General features: G+C 37.0%; 1 protein-coding gene across 22 annotated transcripts in view; it reads right to left on the reverse strand.

Annotated features, from left to right (window-relative positions):
- Positions 1 to 17,464, reverse strand: part of EPB41L2 (erythrocyte membrane protein band 4.1 like 2) — a 226,920-nt gene that overhangs the window by 99,942 nt on the left and 109,514 nt on the right. The gene's annotated exons all lie outside the window — the stretch shown is intronic.

Genomic DNA, 17,464 nt, shown 5'->3' on the forward strand with positions numbered 1-17,464 from the left:
TGAGGCGGTCAGCAAAGAGAATCCCTGTCCCAGCATACAACTATCTGCCCGCATACTCCAAATCCATCAATTTTCAGTTTTCAATCTGGCCAGGCTACATCCCATGGAGTATATGTGCTCCTTTTGTCCCTTTCAAAGACCCAGATAGAAAAGCCAGGATAATAAATCAAATGCTCAATTATTCACTTAAAATTCTTTTTTAAAAAAATGATTGGCCAGGCGCAGTGGCTCATGCCTGTAATCCCAGCACTTTGGGAGTCTGAAGCGGGTGGATCACGAGGTCAGGAGTTCAAGACCACCCTGGCCAAGATGGTGAAACCCCATCTCTATGAAAACTACAAAAAATTGCCAGGTGCAGTGGCAGGCGCCTGTAATCCCAGGTACTTGGGAGGCTGAGGCAGGAGAACTGCTTGAACCCAGACAGCAGAGGTTGCAGTGAGCAGAGATTGTGCCACTGCCCTCCAGCCTGGGTGACAGAGTGAGACTCCATCTCAAAAAAAAAAAAGATTAACACAGCCTGATAAAATAAGATTTATCTGACAATCTTCAATGACAACTATATCTGAGTCTACCTTTGTGAAAGAAATCATCAGGTGAAAAAACACAAGACGACTAGAGATCCTACATCTTATCACAAGCCAGACCCACTCAAACTGTTCTTACCTTTACTAGCCAGGAGTGCTTATTCTTTCAACAACTAACCAAAGTAGAAGACAAGTTACAATGCAGAATAATCTTAATCGCTTAAATGCTTACTTTATTATGGTTGTAAAGCAGAGGGAAATAGGATGTGACTAAGGAGAGGTCTCGATGAGTTTCCTAACAACAGTAGTTGCCTTATACTTCACCATCTGAATTTCTGATTCTTGAATTTGATGACAAGCAACTTCTGGGCAATCTAGGGAAAAATCCAGTTCATTTTGAGATATCTCAGTTTTTAAACATTGATCTACTTGGGGCAACAGTGTTTCTATTCAATTTGACATTTTTTCCAAGTAAAAGCTTTTCGTTCCTGGTAGATGACTAACAAAGTAAAATAAAAGACAAAGTGACAACAAGGTCTTTGTTCACCACTGGAGTGTGGAAGGAGGGGGACCTGGCTGGGTGAATCTTTAAGGTCTTGCTTGATTTAAAACACACATACACAAAAAATGCTACAACTATGTAAGGAGGAAATTGTGAGGCATCAGAAAGAACCTAGGAATTCAGAAGCAGGGAAGTTAAGCAGCTTTGGGTGAACATGGCCCTGAACCGTGCCTTTCAAAAAGGCTGTACTACTGGTAGTGTGACCACCTGATCCAAAGATGCCAAAAATCCAGCCCTCGACCTTCCTCCCACCCCAAACTGCCTTTATTTTTTTACTTCTCTAGGCTTCAATAGTGAAATTCTACCACTAGAATTCGACCACTAGATTCTTTAGAGTAAACAGGTATCTTCTTTTAAAATGCAAATATCTCTTAGAAGGCAGTACAGGTAATTCACACACTAAAGTCATTCACTCAAACTGCTGATCCTCTCTAGGTTATCTGCTAGATTTGAAAAAGTAGGGATTTTGTTTCCAGAGGAAGAAAAAGTAGTCAGGAAGCATAGAACTTTTTTTTTTGGTATTATAATACTACAAAGGAACACCTGGATGTCATTATGGAACTAGTAACATGAAAGTCTAAGGGAGAAAAGCACCAAGAAATAGAAAAGTAAATCAGTGTGAAATCCAACCAGGAACACAGGAACGAGTCCTTTCCCCTTTACTGCACAGGCTCCAACCAAGGGTCAGAGGAGACTAAAAATTCCTCATGGTATCACTACTGCTTGCTCCAGAAATATTTAATGAACAAAGCCACAGAACTATATATGATAAATAATGACCGAAACCAAGTGAATAACAAATGAATTGCACCTATTATTTGCCAAAAACCCAAATAACTTTTTTTTTTTTTGAGACTGAGTCTCGCTCTGTTGCCCAGGCTGGAGTTCAATAGCGTGATCGCCGCTTTGCCTCTAGGGTTCAAGTGATTCTCCTGCCTCAGCCTCCAGAGTAACTGGGACTAGAGGTGTGCGCCACAACGCCTGGCTAACTTTTTGTATCTTTAGTAGAGATGTGGTTTCTCCATGTTGGCCAGGCTGGTATCGAACTCCTGACCTCATGACCTGCCCACCTCAGCCTCCCAAAGTGCTGGGATTACAGGTGTAAGCCAACACGCCTGGCCCCAAATAACATATTTTAAGGAGAAAAGCATTTCTATCCTCTTTCATCTCCTAGGACCCACTCCCCAATTAAACACACATGCAAAATAAAATGGATTATCTAGACACCTGCAGGGAATAATAAAGCAAGAAAATGAAAACTACTGAGAAGCATCTGCAAGAAAACAAAGAACTATGTCAAAACAGATGCTACTAAAGCTACCACAATCAAAAGTCTTTTTAGAAGATACCCAGACAGCCTAATGGTAACTTTGACATGTGCTATATTCAGGGGAAGAGTCCACTTTATTTTAGTATGTGATAAAACATGCTCATTGTTTAACTTTTAGAAGTAGAAAGTGGACTTCCAATTAAAGATGGTAGAATGAACATGCACATTTAGCTCTGCTCCCTAAAGAATTTGTTCTAAGACAACGCAGAGTGTGCATGTTACTGTGTACAGATGCACACATGGATTCTTCCCCCAACACAAGGAACCTGAGACCAGCAAAATTAGGATAAGCAGACTGAAAAAGGACAGGAGGCAGGATCAGTGCATTTGTATTTTATGCTTTCTTTCCCATGGGTGGGAACCCACTTCTCCATATGATTTAGCAGAAGCAAAGAGCTTAATTTATTTAAACCCCAATAAATACACTGGTTTTGCAAGATGGAAGATTCCTAGTTAATGCCAAGCCAAAGAAAGCCCGGATCAAAAATGGCAACACTGGCCCTGTAAAGTCAGGAAGGTGGTTTTCCCTGAACAAATGTTTATGGTACATTTTTTTTAATGTCATCCTTGATATGCAAGGATATATTAAAACCTTTTCTTGTAACCCCCAATTTTTGCTTAGATTCTACTATGTAAGCAATTTTCAAATGAAAAATGTAACAGGTAAAGTATAGCTGAGTTTTCCATATATATATTTTTATATATATTTAATTTATATATATATATAAAAATATATATGTGTGTGTATATATATATTTTTTTGAGATGGAGTCTCACTCTGTCACCCAGGCTGTAGTGCAGTGGCATGATCCCGGCTCACTGTAGCCTCTATCTCATGGGTTCAAGCAATTCTCGTGCCTCAGCCTCCCTAGTAGCTGAGACTACAGGTGCCCCCCTCACCATGCTCAGTTACTTTTTGTATTTTTAGTAGAGATGAGGTTTCATCACACTGGCCAGCCTAGTCTCAAATTCCTGACCTCAAGTGTGATCTGCCCGCCACGACCTCCCAAAGTGCTGGGATTACAGGCATGTGTCAGCGCACTCAGCCCTAAATGTATTATTCTTTGAAATCCAAAAGTTTCTGCTCAATGAAGACATGCCTACCAACTCCAGTCTATAGTAACTTGGCACTTCTGTGCTTTTATATTACTTTACTATATTATATTACTTTACTATAAAAAATACTTTATCAATTTTACTCATATGTTTATGTGTGTGGATATAACTGTGTGTGTATATACACCTGCTATTACTGTTTTATATGTAAAGCTTAGCTCTGAAAGTAAAATTTGTAACTAAAAGGAAAAATAACACCTCATACTTTTCTTTTTATCTTCTCAGCCCAAGTAGGAACCAAATCAATGTCTGGGGATAAAAATTATTTCTGAACTCACAGGATATATTTAAATAAATACTATTTTGAGAGGAAATTTGTAAAATAGTGTAAAAATATGACTTCCTTAACTTCTCATTTTTCTTAAAAATTATATATCATCACTAAGGGAGACTAGCAACCTTGTCATTAATTTTTTAAAAATGAAAACCCAGGATTTTTGTCCAACTTTTTCTATTACTCACCTTAAACAGCAAGACTTGGCTTAAGTCTGTAAAGAATTATAATCTCTTTTAAAAGATGGAGAACTGACTCTAACTGTTAGATAATGAAGAGGCTGGTATCAAACTTCTAGCCAGAGGCAAACACCAAATTTTTAAAAATATCTTTCATAAAAGTTGCTAAGCACCATATTTCCATGAAAACTTAATCAAAAACCATGAGCAGCAAACTTCTGTAGGCTAGCACATTCTCTGTAAACTATTTGCCTAGAATGAATTTTGACATTTGATTCATACAGGCTTTCTGTGCTACAGAAGAATAGCTTATGAGAGCAGTCCTATTTGATTCACTTGAAATTGTTGCTGATAGAAATCTGGAAGGAGATGTCAATGAATACAACAAGTAGAGGGTGGTAACACTCAGATTAAGTTTCCCCTCGTGCAAATAACTAGACTGATGCACAAAATCAGGCTTAATGTCAAAACAGGTTAAAATGGCATATTCTGCAAATGAAGTACACTTACGAGATGTAGCTTGATTACTAGACAGAATGGAGCTTTTGTCTTCAGGTGACTCTCCAGAATACAAGAGTCAAAACAAAATAAAAGATAAATTAATACTCCTAATCATAATTTTTCTAACACAGTTCAGAGTTAATGTATAACTCCATTGCAGAACATAATTAAATAAAAATTTAAATAGCAAACTGACAGATCATTTATCAGTGCTTTAATCATTTAACTACCTTGCATCATAAAATTATTTTTCTGAATAATCCAGGGATTTTTATAGACTATATTTTATTATGTTATACCACATTTAATCCCTTTAAGCTCCAAATGCTGGCATATTATGTTATAGTGCTATAAATACTAATGATAACTTCTGTCCACTTTTCCACGTGGCCACAGAGCATGCGCTTCTGCTGAGCAATGGATGAAAAGAATGAACCTAACTCCAGCTTTTGTGCGATAAATTAAACAACATTCATGGGTGGAGACAGTATTCCCAAATCCCTGTCCCCCATATATCATGCCTGAAAGCTGGGAAGGTGGAGGTAGGAAGAGGAAAGCAAATAATCGGTAAAATTTCCTGACAGCTGAAAAACAAAAACTATGTCAGTAACATCATCTTTAATTTGTTCAGAAGAATAGAAGGCAACAGAAGAGAAATCAAAGACTAGAAATAAAACAGTGATGATGACAGAATGATTCTAAACACAGTGGGTTTAACAAAAGATACTGATAAATGTTGTTGCATGAGAGAGCAATTAGATTATATCCCTTCATTTGATGAACTCTGGCAAAGATTTTTAAAATTTCACTGCCTACATATTTTTTTAAAATTATGCTTGAAGTTCTGGGATACATGTGCAGAACGTGCAGGTTTGTTACATAGGTAGACATGTGCCATGGTGGTTGGCTACACCCATCAACCTGTCATCTACATTAGGTATTTCTCCTAATGCTATTCTTCCCCTAGCCTCCAACCCCTGACAGGCCCTGGTGTGTGATGTTCCCCTCCCTGTGCCCATGTGTTCTCAATGCTCAACTCCCACGTATGCGTGAGAACATGTGGTGGCTGGTTTTCTGTTCCTGTTTCGCTGAGAATGATGGTTTCCAGTTTCATCCATGTTCCTGCAAAGGACACAAACTCATCCTTTTTTATGGCTGCATAGTATTCCATGGTGTCTATGTGCCACATTTTCTTTATCCAGTCCATCATTGATGGGCATTTAGATTGGTTTCAAGTCTTTGCTATTGTGAATAGTGCTGCAGTAAACATAAATGTGCATGCGTCTTTATGTAGAATGATTTATAACCCTTTGGGTATATACCCAGTAACGGGATTGCTGGGTCAAATGGTATTTCTGGTTCTAGATCCTTAAGGAAACGCCACACTGTCTTCTACAATGGTTGAACTAATTTATGCTCCCACCAACAGTGTAAAAAGCGTTCCTATTTCTCCAACTCCTCTCCAGCATCTGTTGTTTCCTGACTTTTTAATGATCGCCATTCTAACTAGCTTCAGTACATATTTTAAAGTAACAAAAATGTGTCCAAATTGATTTTAAAATACAAATTTTATTCTGAAAATAATTTTACCCACCATTTCTAACCCTATTCGACCCTGAAGTAATTTTCATTCCAAAATAGAAAAATAATTTAAAGATCTAGTTCCTGTTCTACTACCACCCTCTGAAAAGAGTGAAAACTTACTAAGTGGTAAATCACCAAGGAGTTGGCGTGGCTGCCAGTGTGTAGCATGCCTATCCAGCAAGAGGTGGATGGTATCTTCAAAAGTATGTCAGGATGGCTGCTTACAGTTACAAGTTACTTTCAAGTTTAATGCTTTTAAAATACCAGTGATGTAGGGACAAACAAAGTAATCCCCTGGTTTTGAAACCAAACGTGGAGAAGACAGAGAAGAAAAAGGCATGTGGGAGAATTCCTCGAATGTGAGAAATAAAATGGTCTATCATTCTTTAGTTTCCTCAAGAGAAGAGGAGGCATTATTAGAAAACAAGGGGCAGAGAATAAGAATTATAGTCTCTTCAAGCCCAGCCTATGCCTAGCCAGCAAGCAACCTGGTCTGACAGCAGCTCCAACAGAAGTGAAAGAACAGATCTCCCAGGAGCCTGCAATTCCCTCAGGGCTGTGAATGTGAACCCTAAAGGGCCAGGGGTCACACCACAGTAACTTCTACATGGCTCTCACGCCTAGAGTTTCACAACCTTTTGTAGAAATGTAGCAGTTTTCATTTACAATAAGCCCTTGAAGTATTTCCATAACAAGTTGGTCTGCTGTTTCCAAGCATCTGAAAAGCAGAGCAATAGTGGACAGCAGTCGCAATGATGAGGGTAGGTGGATTATATATATATGTGTACACACACACACACACACACACACACAAATGCCCAAATCTTTGTTTCTAATGAGAGGGGATGGAGAGAAGACTTAGGAACACAAATAAGCAAATGCCATCATTTATCTTGGATAGAAAGATAAAAACTTTATAAATGTATAAGAAAGTACAGGGAAATAAGTCAAAAATTACTTTCTATGAGAAGTATTTTGGGCAAAATCCTCCGTTAAGACTCTGTGGGGAGAAAGAAGAAAGTTATTTTTCTGGAGAAACTAATAATAAACCAGGTGAAGAAACAACATCAGCATAAGAAAAATCAAACAATACAAGAGTTTAGCAGTTGTTCAACAGAGCAATACAAGAGAGTCTTTCACAAGGCAGTGCATGATTAATTGCCAAACTAATGGTGCAAACAAGTTCCAAGGAAGAAAAGAACATTCTGAGAGCCGGATTTGAACTGGAAATGAAAAGATAGGCAGGAATCATGTGATGGGGAAAGTAAAATGTGGAGTTGGTAGGGTCAGAAACTGGAAGGAAGGCCAGGCAACTCAGCATGTGTCTGATTAGAGAACCAACTTGACACAACGGAAGACTCAGAAAATCAAGTGGTAAGAGAGGTCAAAAGACAGCCTGAGGTTATATGTGACCAAGTGTGGAAAGGGGAGCGGGGAGGGGGGCCGAGGTCCAGCTAAGGAGTGACTTGATTACGAGGCCAGGCTCTGCTGCTGTGAGCTCTTTGCGCTCCTCAAGCTGGACCAAAATATTCTATCACTTACATGGCACGGCAGTCTTTTCCCATTTAGTAAATACAAATTAAATTTTGAATAGAATTATCACCCTAAATCCTGTTTTAAGCTAAAAGGATAAAGACATTCCACCTTGACCAATGTCACTGGAATTTTAAATTGCACATAATACATGCCTGTTAAATTATTCCCAGTTCCCAAAATGACATATAAATCTGCCACTATTTTATGGAATCTTATAGAGTATCATAACTTCCAGATCCTCTACAAATATATAGATAGTTGAAACTGTTTAGTAAGCTTAGTAAGCGTCAGTACTATAGGTCTGAAACACAACCTTGGAGGGTGAAAAGAAACAACAACAAACAAGTAAGCAAATAAAACACACTCAAAGTAATGATAGCAAATTGGATTTCTGAGACTGGAACTCAACACAAAAAAAGGCAAAAAGACCTTGACACATTCTGCTTTCTGAGAAATACTTTTATCATCAGAACACTGATGAAGAGAGCCTACATTCTGTTAGCCTTATTCATAACTAAGAAAAATGGTACTGACATTCCTGTGTGGGCAGAAACAATGCCCTCGATTCTCAGACAAAATCAACACGTGGGAACAACTTTCAGATGCCAGAGGAAAATGTGAGCAACTCTAACTCAGAATGCACATTCACTCAAGCTTCCAAAGTCTTGCAGGAACTTTCACACTTATCTGCAAACTTTAAAACACATACACAGACTTATCAGTTGTAGTAAAACCAGCTCAATTCTAAAAATGGAGGAAGTAAATATTTTCACTCTCTTTGCAATCTGAGAATAGAAGAGAGGAAGTGACTCCCCCAAGATACCCAAAGAGTAAAAAGAAAAGTAAACATAGATCGCCTGACTTTATATCCATGGCTTCAACTAAACCTTATTGTCTTTTTCCCCCTGCTTAGAGGAAAGAGCTTTGCTGTTTTAACACACTGAGTATGTAAATGACCTTAGCAGCAATATCATAAAGAGTGCTAGAGTCAAGTTCCTGTAACATGCAGAATCCAAGAGACACCCTAAAATTCTTTAAAATTTAACTCTGGAACCAAAGAAGGTTGGCACATACCATTTAAATATCTCAATGAGATAAAAATTAACATTTCAAAAAAAACCAAATTATAAGTTTCTTCATTAAAAAATCTTCAGTTTTTTCAAAAAATATTTGAGATCTCAGTTTACTATCAATAGATGATAAATTAGTATAGAATGTAAATTGTAATTTTCAGTGACAACAATGAAACAGTACCTACCACAAAGATTTGGAACAAATGCACAAAGAGAGCCTAGGCCTCAGGTCAAAATTAATGCATGGCTTAACAATAAACCTATTGTTACATAAGCCAAAAATAACATTAAAGTTGGGCCATTTCCATAGTATTTTGTTTAACTTAAATATAATCATCCTCTAAAAATGCACTATTACCCAATGTTTATGCTCACTTACTATTTCCAGCTTTGGGGAATCCAGAAAATTCTGTGTGGCATAAAAATTTTTTATCCACTTAATATTAGCAAATGCCCTCTTTCCTTAAAAGAACACAAATTTCAAAGATGGCAATTTGTTTTCAAAAACAGAGCTGTATTGGTTCCTTGGGCAGTTGTCTTTTTTCAGTTTCTCTCCTGAAGTTCAGGAGAGAAAGAATAGGCTGATAGCCCACAGGAAAAAGAATGTGGAAACAGGAAGCCACGAAAAGTAGAGGATAAGGGGAGAAAGAAAGGATATGAACAGATATATGGAGATATTCATATAAAATACATATAAATATATAACAACATAGTAATATAGATTATACAGAATATATTAATTACATCTATATATAGTGAGTAATCTAGGAAGCAGAGATGATGTTCGGATGTCAAACCAAAATGCCCCCACGAATTATGTTTTTTGATTTTAAAAAAATTATTCCATCAATACAGCAGTATTCACATTAAATGGTTTAAAGGGGGTACTTTTGTTGACCAAAGGTAACATGCACAGGAAAGTGTCTAACATACCCAATGTTCTAATCGCATCACAAAAAAAATTATCTATAAAGACCACTGATGTGCATCATAAGCAATGCAGTGAATAAAGAAGACCCTCCCTTAAATTACGAGTCATGTAGCTAGCTACAATGATCCAAAATCTAAACAGTGCCCTTGACTTTGCTAGGTCCTGTATACCAATGACTTTACAACCTCTGGTCCATTACTCAGCAGCTCCTTTTTGCTCTATGGATAAGTTTTAATCTTCTCATCCTGGCATTTGAGGCCTTTTAGAACCTCACCCTACTCTATAAGATCCCTGCAAGCCAAGCTATCACCTCACAACTTCCTGCACAGCCCATGCTTTGAGTGACTTCTCTCCATTGTTTTAAGCACCCTAAGTGAAGACAATTAGGTCTTCTTCAGTGGGCATGTTGTATCAAGGTTTAATTGACAATTAGACAAATGTACATATAGAAAGAAAAAGAACAAACAATAACTACAGTCCTCTGAAGAGCCATGAAGAAATACAATCTTTGCTGAGAGTAAACAGATGGAAACAATCTATTCTCTCAAACCAAATACAAGTATTTCTTTCCCATATTCTATTCTCCTTCTTTGAGTGCTCAAAAGTTCATTAATAGCTACAGTTTCCCACAACTACTTCCCCAAATAGTCCTCAGACAGTGATTTCCGGTGTAGAGATACAGAACCACAGATAAGCAGTATCAGCATATCATCCAATCTGCCTAAGGTCAATACTGGAACTGGGAAACAGGAGCCTGCTCAACCCCGTGATGGCTGTACTCTGGGCTCCACTCCTGAGGAGGAAATAAGAGCAGGTCTGATGAGTAACAGACCCAAACTAATGATACTAAGCAAGCAACGGGAAAACCAAAATAAGAGGAAAACTTGTATAAAAGGAAAATTCATTAAAATGGCGAATATAATCTATAACTTCTGCACTGTTATAATAGCTATTAGGATATTGATGAATTATGGCCTGTGTTGAGATGTAAAGTCACAGCTTAGAATTCAAGTGAACTGCTGGTACCTAAGATCTGCTGTGGGATAGCATCACTAAAATCTATTCAAACTCCATTTTGCTATGAACTCAAAAGAAAAAGAAAGGATTTCTCAACACAAATGCTGTTTTTAAGCTTATTTCATCATGTCTTGTCCTCCAAAGTTCATTTTTATAATGGCAATATTAAGTAATCATCTATTAAATGAAAAGATATTCTAATGATAAATTAACACAGTCATAAAAATAAAGACTTCTATGCTTTCCCAACCAATTTAAATATTGGTGAATTAGAAGACTAAACTGCTGCTTTTTGCTTTGGATACTACCTCAACTCTGCTTCAGGCAATACAATAAGTTGATTCCCTACAGGTAGTAGATCATAGAAGGACTAGTTACACAGGTAAGAAATTGTTGTTTTTGCATCATTCCAAAACGAGATCTGAGATCTACGAAATGCATACTAAATAAGATGGGGAAAGAGGGGAGTAGGTATAGTGATTAGCATTAGACTTTATTAACTCAAGTGTGTCTGTAATATACTTAATTTCTAAAAGAGCAGCAGTAAAAGGGAAAAAAGAAAATTCAAGTAAACAAAGAAAAACAGACAATCCAAAATTAGATGGCAAAATAGAGTCACTAATCTCAGTAGTACTATAAAATAAATGGTTTAAATTTACCAGCTAAAAGACAAAATTCTCAAATGTGATTAAAAAGTCACCTCAAAGATATAAGGATACAACGTTTAAACGCAAAAAAAAAAAAAAAAAAAAAAAGGCAGAAGAGAGTCCTGACAAATTCTAACCAAAATAAAGCTAGTACAATAACATAAATATCAAATAAAATAAATTTCAACGTATTACATGATGGTAAAAAAAAAAAAAGGTTATCCAAGAATATATAATTCTGCACATGTGTGCATCTAATAATCTAGCCTCAAATTTTATAAAGCATAAACTTACAGGAATACCAAGAGAAATTACCAAATCAACAATTACAAGGAAAGGTTTGAACACACCTCTCTTATTAACTGATAAACTAAGCAGTTAAATAATTAATAGAGATAGATAACATGACCCACATAATTGTCTGACCAAGATGACAGACCTAGAAACTGGTATCAACAATAGGAAGACCATGCTTTCCAAATTCAAAAAGAACCCATATAAAAATTGACTATATATTTCAAAGTCTTAATAAATTTAAGAATCTCTACTTAGACCACATTCTGACCACGATGTAACATAAAACTGGAAATATGAACAAACAAAAACATTCTCTCTTCCCACAAGACATGCATACACAAACACAAATGCACACACATTTTGGAAATTTTAAATCACACCTGTAAAAAATCCAGTGGTCAAAAATGATACATAATGGGGCCAGACACAGTGGCTCATGCCTATAATCCCAGCACCTTGGGAGGTCAAGGAGGAAGAATCGCTTGAGCCCAGTAATTGAGACCTACCTGAGCAACAAAGCAAGACCCCATCTCTACAAAAGGAATTTAAAGATAAGCTGGGCACGGTGGCATATACCTGTAGCCCCAGATACTCTGGAGGCTGAGGCAAGAAGAGGGACTGCCACTGCACTCCAGCCTGGGCAACAGAGAGAGACCCTGTCGAAAAAAGAAAAGAAGAAGAAAGAAAAAAGAAGAAAAAGGGACATGGAAGGGAAAGGAAGGGACAGGGAAGGGACAGGAAAGGGAAGGGCCAAATGAGATACAATGAGAAAATTAAAACTGAATGGTAATGAAAGCACTATATAGTTGACTCTTGAACAACACAGGTCTGAACTGCACGGATCCACTTACACCTCAATTTTCTTCCACCAAGAAACAGACAGCAAGACCAATCCCCCCTCTTCCTCCTCCTCTTCCTCAGGCAATATGAAGACAATTAAAATGGAGACCTTAATGCTAATCTACTTCCACTTAAATGAATAGTAAATATATTTTTTTCCTTCTTGTAATTTTTTAAGAACATCTTTTCTCTACCTTATTGTAAGAATACAGTATATAATATATATAACACACAAAATTGTATTGACTGTTTAAGTTATTGGAAAGGCTCCAGGCAACAGGAAACTGATTATTAGTAGTTACATGTGGGGGCAGTCGAGTGTTATATGCAAAATTTCAACTGTGCAGAAAGCTGGTACCCCTAACTCTCACCTTGTCCAAGGGTCAACTGTATTTCAAATTTGTACAATCAATCAGAGGTACTTCAAGGGAAAATTAGAGCCCCGAAAGCAATGTTTTAAGTGTTAAACTCAAGAAATTAGAAAAAGAACAGTTACCCCAAAGAAAAAGAGCAAAACGAGATGAAATGTTACCAAATAGAAAAGATACAATAGAAATGATAAAACCAAGTTGTTTCCTTTAGGAAAAAACATATAATAGCAAATCTATAGTAAGAATAATTTTTAAAATGCAAACAACACTAGAAATAAGAAATAAAAATCAAATGCACAAAGTAAGAATACTATGAAAACTTTCATGCCAATAAATTTTTCAAATTAGATAAAATGGACAATCTCCACCAAAAATATTAATTGCTGTAACTAACTCGGGAAAAAAATTTAAAAATTTGAATCAATGATTTAAAAAAACAAAAACAACTTTCCACTTCCACTCTTCTCCCAAAAAGGCTACCTATCATCCAAGACAGTTCTAAAGGCAAGTTCTACTAGATCACCAAAAGACAGACCATCAGTAATTTATCCAAGCTTTTCTAGGTAATGGTAAAAGGGAAGCAACTTTATGAGGATAGAATACAACCCAGATAACAAAATCTGATGAAGACAATTTGATAAAAGAAAATTAAAGGTAATATATGCAAAAGTCCTAAACAAAAATAATACAAATGAATGCAGAATCATCACTACCAAGTTTACACTAGAAATTCAGATGGTTTAACAGTAGAAAATAATGTAGTTTTTACAACATTAGCGGGTTAGAAAAATAGATGATCCTCTTAGTTGATGCAAAAAATACATTTGATAAAATTCACCACCTACTCATGAGTAAGTCTTGGAATGAGGGGAGAAAGTCCTTAATCTGAGAAATAATATTTATTTTTAAAACTTTCAGAGTGATCATATAAACCTAAATAAAACATAAAAAGATGGTGAGGAGTTCGAGACCAGCATGGCCAACATGGTGAAACCCCGTCTCTACCAAAAATACAAAATTAGATGGGCATGGTGGCATGCGTCTGTAATCCCAGCTACTTGGGAGGCTGAGGCAGGAAAATTGCTTGAACCCAGAAGGTGGAGGTTGCAGTAAGCCGAGATCACACCGCTGTACTCCAGCCTGGGTGACAGAGCAATCGTCTTAAAAAAAAAAAAAAAGGGGTGCTCAAGATGCTCAGCCTCTTTTTTTTTTTTTTAAAAAAAAAAAAAAAACAAGAGTCTCACTCTGTTGCCCAGGCTGAAGTGCAGTGGCACAACCTCAGCTCACTGCAACCTCTGCCTCCTGGGTTCAAGTGATTCTCCTGCCTCAGCCTCCTGAGTAGCTCAGATTATAGGCACCCACCGCTACGCCCGGCTAATTGTATTTTTGGTAAAGATGGGGTTTCACCATGTTTGTCAGGCTGGTCTCGAACCCCTGACCTCACGTGATCTGCCTGCCTCAGCCTCCCAGAGTGCTAGGATTACAGGCATGACCCACCGTGCCCAGCCTCATTAATTTTAATGGCAAAAACTGCAATTACTTTTGCACCAGGCTAATATGAGCTGTAGTACTGTTTTCATGGTTTTGAGTATCCTTCCCATGAGAGGATCATACTTGCCCACTTATTGTTATCAGCCTTGGCCATGAGACTTAATTGGCCAATGAAATGTGAGTTAAAGTAATATATACCACTTCCAAGCAGAAGATTCAAGAACTGTAGTGTGGTTTTGCTGTGTTTTCTTTTCCCTTTATCATGAAACCAGCATGTCCCACGTAGAGGCTATTCTTTCAGTCTTGATCAGAAATAAAGATGATATGGAAAAAAGCCGTAACAAACCCACCAAGCACATGTAACATGAGCAAGAAATAAACCATTTTTATTAAAAGTCATGAAGATTTGAGGTTTTTTGGTTACTGCAACATAACCTAGTGAAAGCTGACAGTGATCAAACAAATGCAAGTTAAAATACTGACAAGCTATTTCACATACATTTGATTGGTCCAAATTAATAAGTCTGATAACAAGAATCACTGATGACAATATGGCAAAATCAAACTTAATGGTTGCTGGTTGAAATGTAAATTGTAAATTTTATCAATTTCATTTATTACTTTGGCAATATCTGGGGAAACTGAAGAAGTAAAACTGGATTCCATCAATCTAACAATTCCACCACTAGGTATCTACCCTCAAGAAACTCTTACACAAGGAAACATGTCTTAAAATGTTCACTGAAGAACTATTTCTTACAGTATGCAAAGAAACTGTGACTTAGGAGGGGAATAAACTAGTTTAGTCAAAGAAATACGATACAACAATTTAAATGAATAGATTTATATATCACAAAAAGATACATGCAGGACAAGAAGGAAAAGATGAGAATGAGACTTTGGCAATGTCTTTAATGTTCTATTTTGTTAAAGATCTAAAACACTGTAATTCCAGCACTTGGGAGGCCAAGGCAGGCGGATCACGAGGTCAGGAGATAAAGAGACCATCCTGGCCAACATGGTGGAACCCTGTCTCGACTAAAAATACAAAAACTAGCTGGGTGTAGTGGCTCATGCCTGTAATCCCAGCTACTTGGGAGGCTGAGGCAGGAGAATCGCTTGAATGAGAAAGTCAGAGGCTGCAGTGAGCTGAGATCGCACCACTGCACTCCTGCCTGGCGAAAGAGTGAGACTCCATCTCAAAAAAAAAAAAAAAATCTAAAACAAATGGCAAAATGGTAACAACTGATTGAAATTTTTGTGCTGGATACACAACTGTCTCCTCTATTATTTTTATATTTTTGTAGTTTTTTAAACATTTTATGATTTTTTAAAAAAGAGAACAAAGATAGATTTAAACCATAAAGTATGTTGGTGAGTCTTGTGGTTTAGTGACATAAAGAACTTTAGAAATGAAAAGGCATTCTAGATGATCTAAGCAATCTTATATTCTATAGATGAAGAAACTGAGGTCTACAGAGGTTGAGTAAATGACTCAAGGTTACATAACATCAAGTTGGTTCTCAAAAATCTACATCCCCTAATTTCCAGGATAGGTAGGAAAGACAAGGGACATGCAAATCAAATATAATGTAATTGAGTCAAGTTCAGAAAACCATTCTGTCCCTTTCTTTATGGTCTCTCACTCCTATCCCTAAGACTTCTCCTCTCTCCCTGGCATAGAGAGGGAGTCTCAGGAAAGGACAAAGGGAAATGTTAAAAAGAGCAGAAGAAAAGAAAGCTTTAAGGACTGCCATGGTCTCAATGCATTCCTCCACAATTCACGCTGAAACCTAATCCCTATGGTGGTGGCATTAAGAGGTGGTGTCTTTAGGAAGTGACTTAATCACTCTGCCTTCATGAATGGGAGTAGTGCTCTTGTAACTGAGGCTGAAGGGAGCTGCCTTGTCCTTCCGTCAGGTGAGGACACAGCACTTGCCCTATCCACCATGTAAAGATCCAGAAAGGAGGGGCCATCCTGGAAGCAGAAAGCAAGCTCCTCACCAGACACCAAATTTTCTGGTGTACTGATCTGGGACTTCCCAGCCTCCAGAGCTGTGGGCAATAAATTCATGTTGTTTTTAAATTACCCAGTTGAAGGTATTTTGTTACAACAGCAAAAACTAAGATAAGGATTTTTAATCCTCTTTTGCTACTACTTTTCTTTAAACAATTGAAATCAGAAAAATTATAACTAAAATGAGTAAAATAAAAGTATAGGTAACTAATACAAAGAGCAAGAATCAAGAATTATTCATATTAGTACCCTCAGCACTTTGCAATATAATACACATTCAAATATATAATAAACTACTGTTCAACTAGATAGACCTAAGTGTCTTTACGAAGCTGAATACTTTCATTTTTATTGCAGTGTAACTTCTCTTTTTAATAAGAATGCAACGAATTAGGGGAAAATGTGTCTAATATTTAATAGATGAGGACACAAAAGAAACAGGCAAGATAGGTCCCACATGGACCAGACCAAACAGCATAGTTAGTTCTGTGGTGAGGTTCGTGAGCTCTAGAACCAAACTTCAGGGGGTGGAATCCTTGTTCAACCTCTAACCAGCTGTGAAACTTTGGGCAAGGAATTTAACTTCTCTAAGCCTTAAGTTCCCCATTGTAACATGTAACACTGAAAATAGCAATGATAATATCTACCTTTATTGATTCTTAATCAACAAAACAAGATAATCCATTAAACAAGATAATCCGTTCAAAGCACTTCACACAGTTCTTCAGTAAACATTAGCTATCAGTATATGTTACGTAAATAATTTGTGGAAAGCAACAAACTCTTCTGATGGATATAAAATTATAAGTTACTAGATGCATTAAAAGATTAAACTGACTTCTGTCAGCAACAGCACTAATTGTATGTTTTGCAAATCACAGGTGGTTTTTAATTAAATGAAACTAAATTAATTAGATGTTAAGCCAGTATCTGTCTCAGGATAAAACACTTGGGGCTAAGTTTACTGCTGAAACTTCTTTATTCCGAAATGTCAGCCTAGTGCTATCATTTTCCCTCAAGAAAAACATCTTCTAGCCAAAAGCAATATTCCAAATATTTAACACCCATTCAGAATACACACCAACCAGTAAACATGACTAGTGCAGACTGGCAGAATAGCATCCCTGCTTATCCTAAGGTCATGAAATATTGTTTGTGACAGAAATGATGACCC

Source organism: Theropithecus gelada, chromosome 4 (assembly GCF_003255815.1).
Source record: "Theropithecus gelada isolate Dixy chromosome 4, Tgel_1.0, whole genome shotgun sequence".
In the NCBI taxonomy this organism is placed as follows: domain Eukaryota; kingdom Metazoa; phylum Chordata; class Mammalia; order Primates; family Cercopithecidae; genus Theropithecus; species Theropithecus gelada.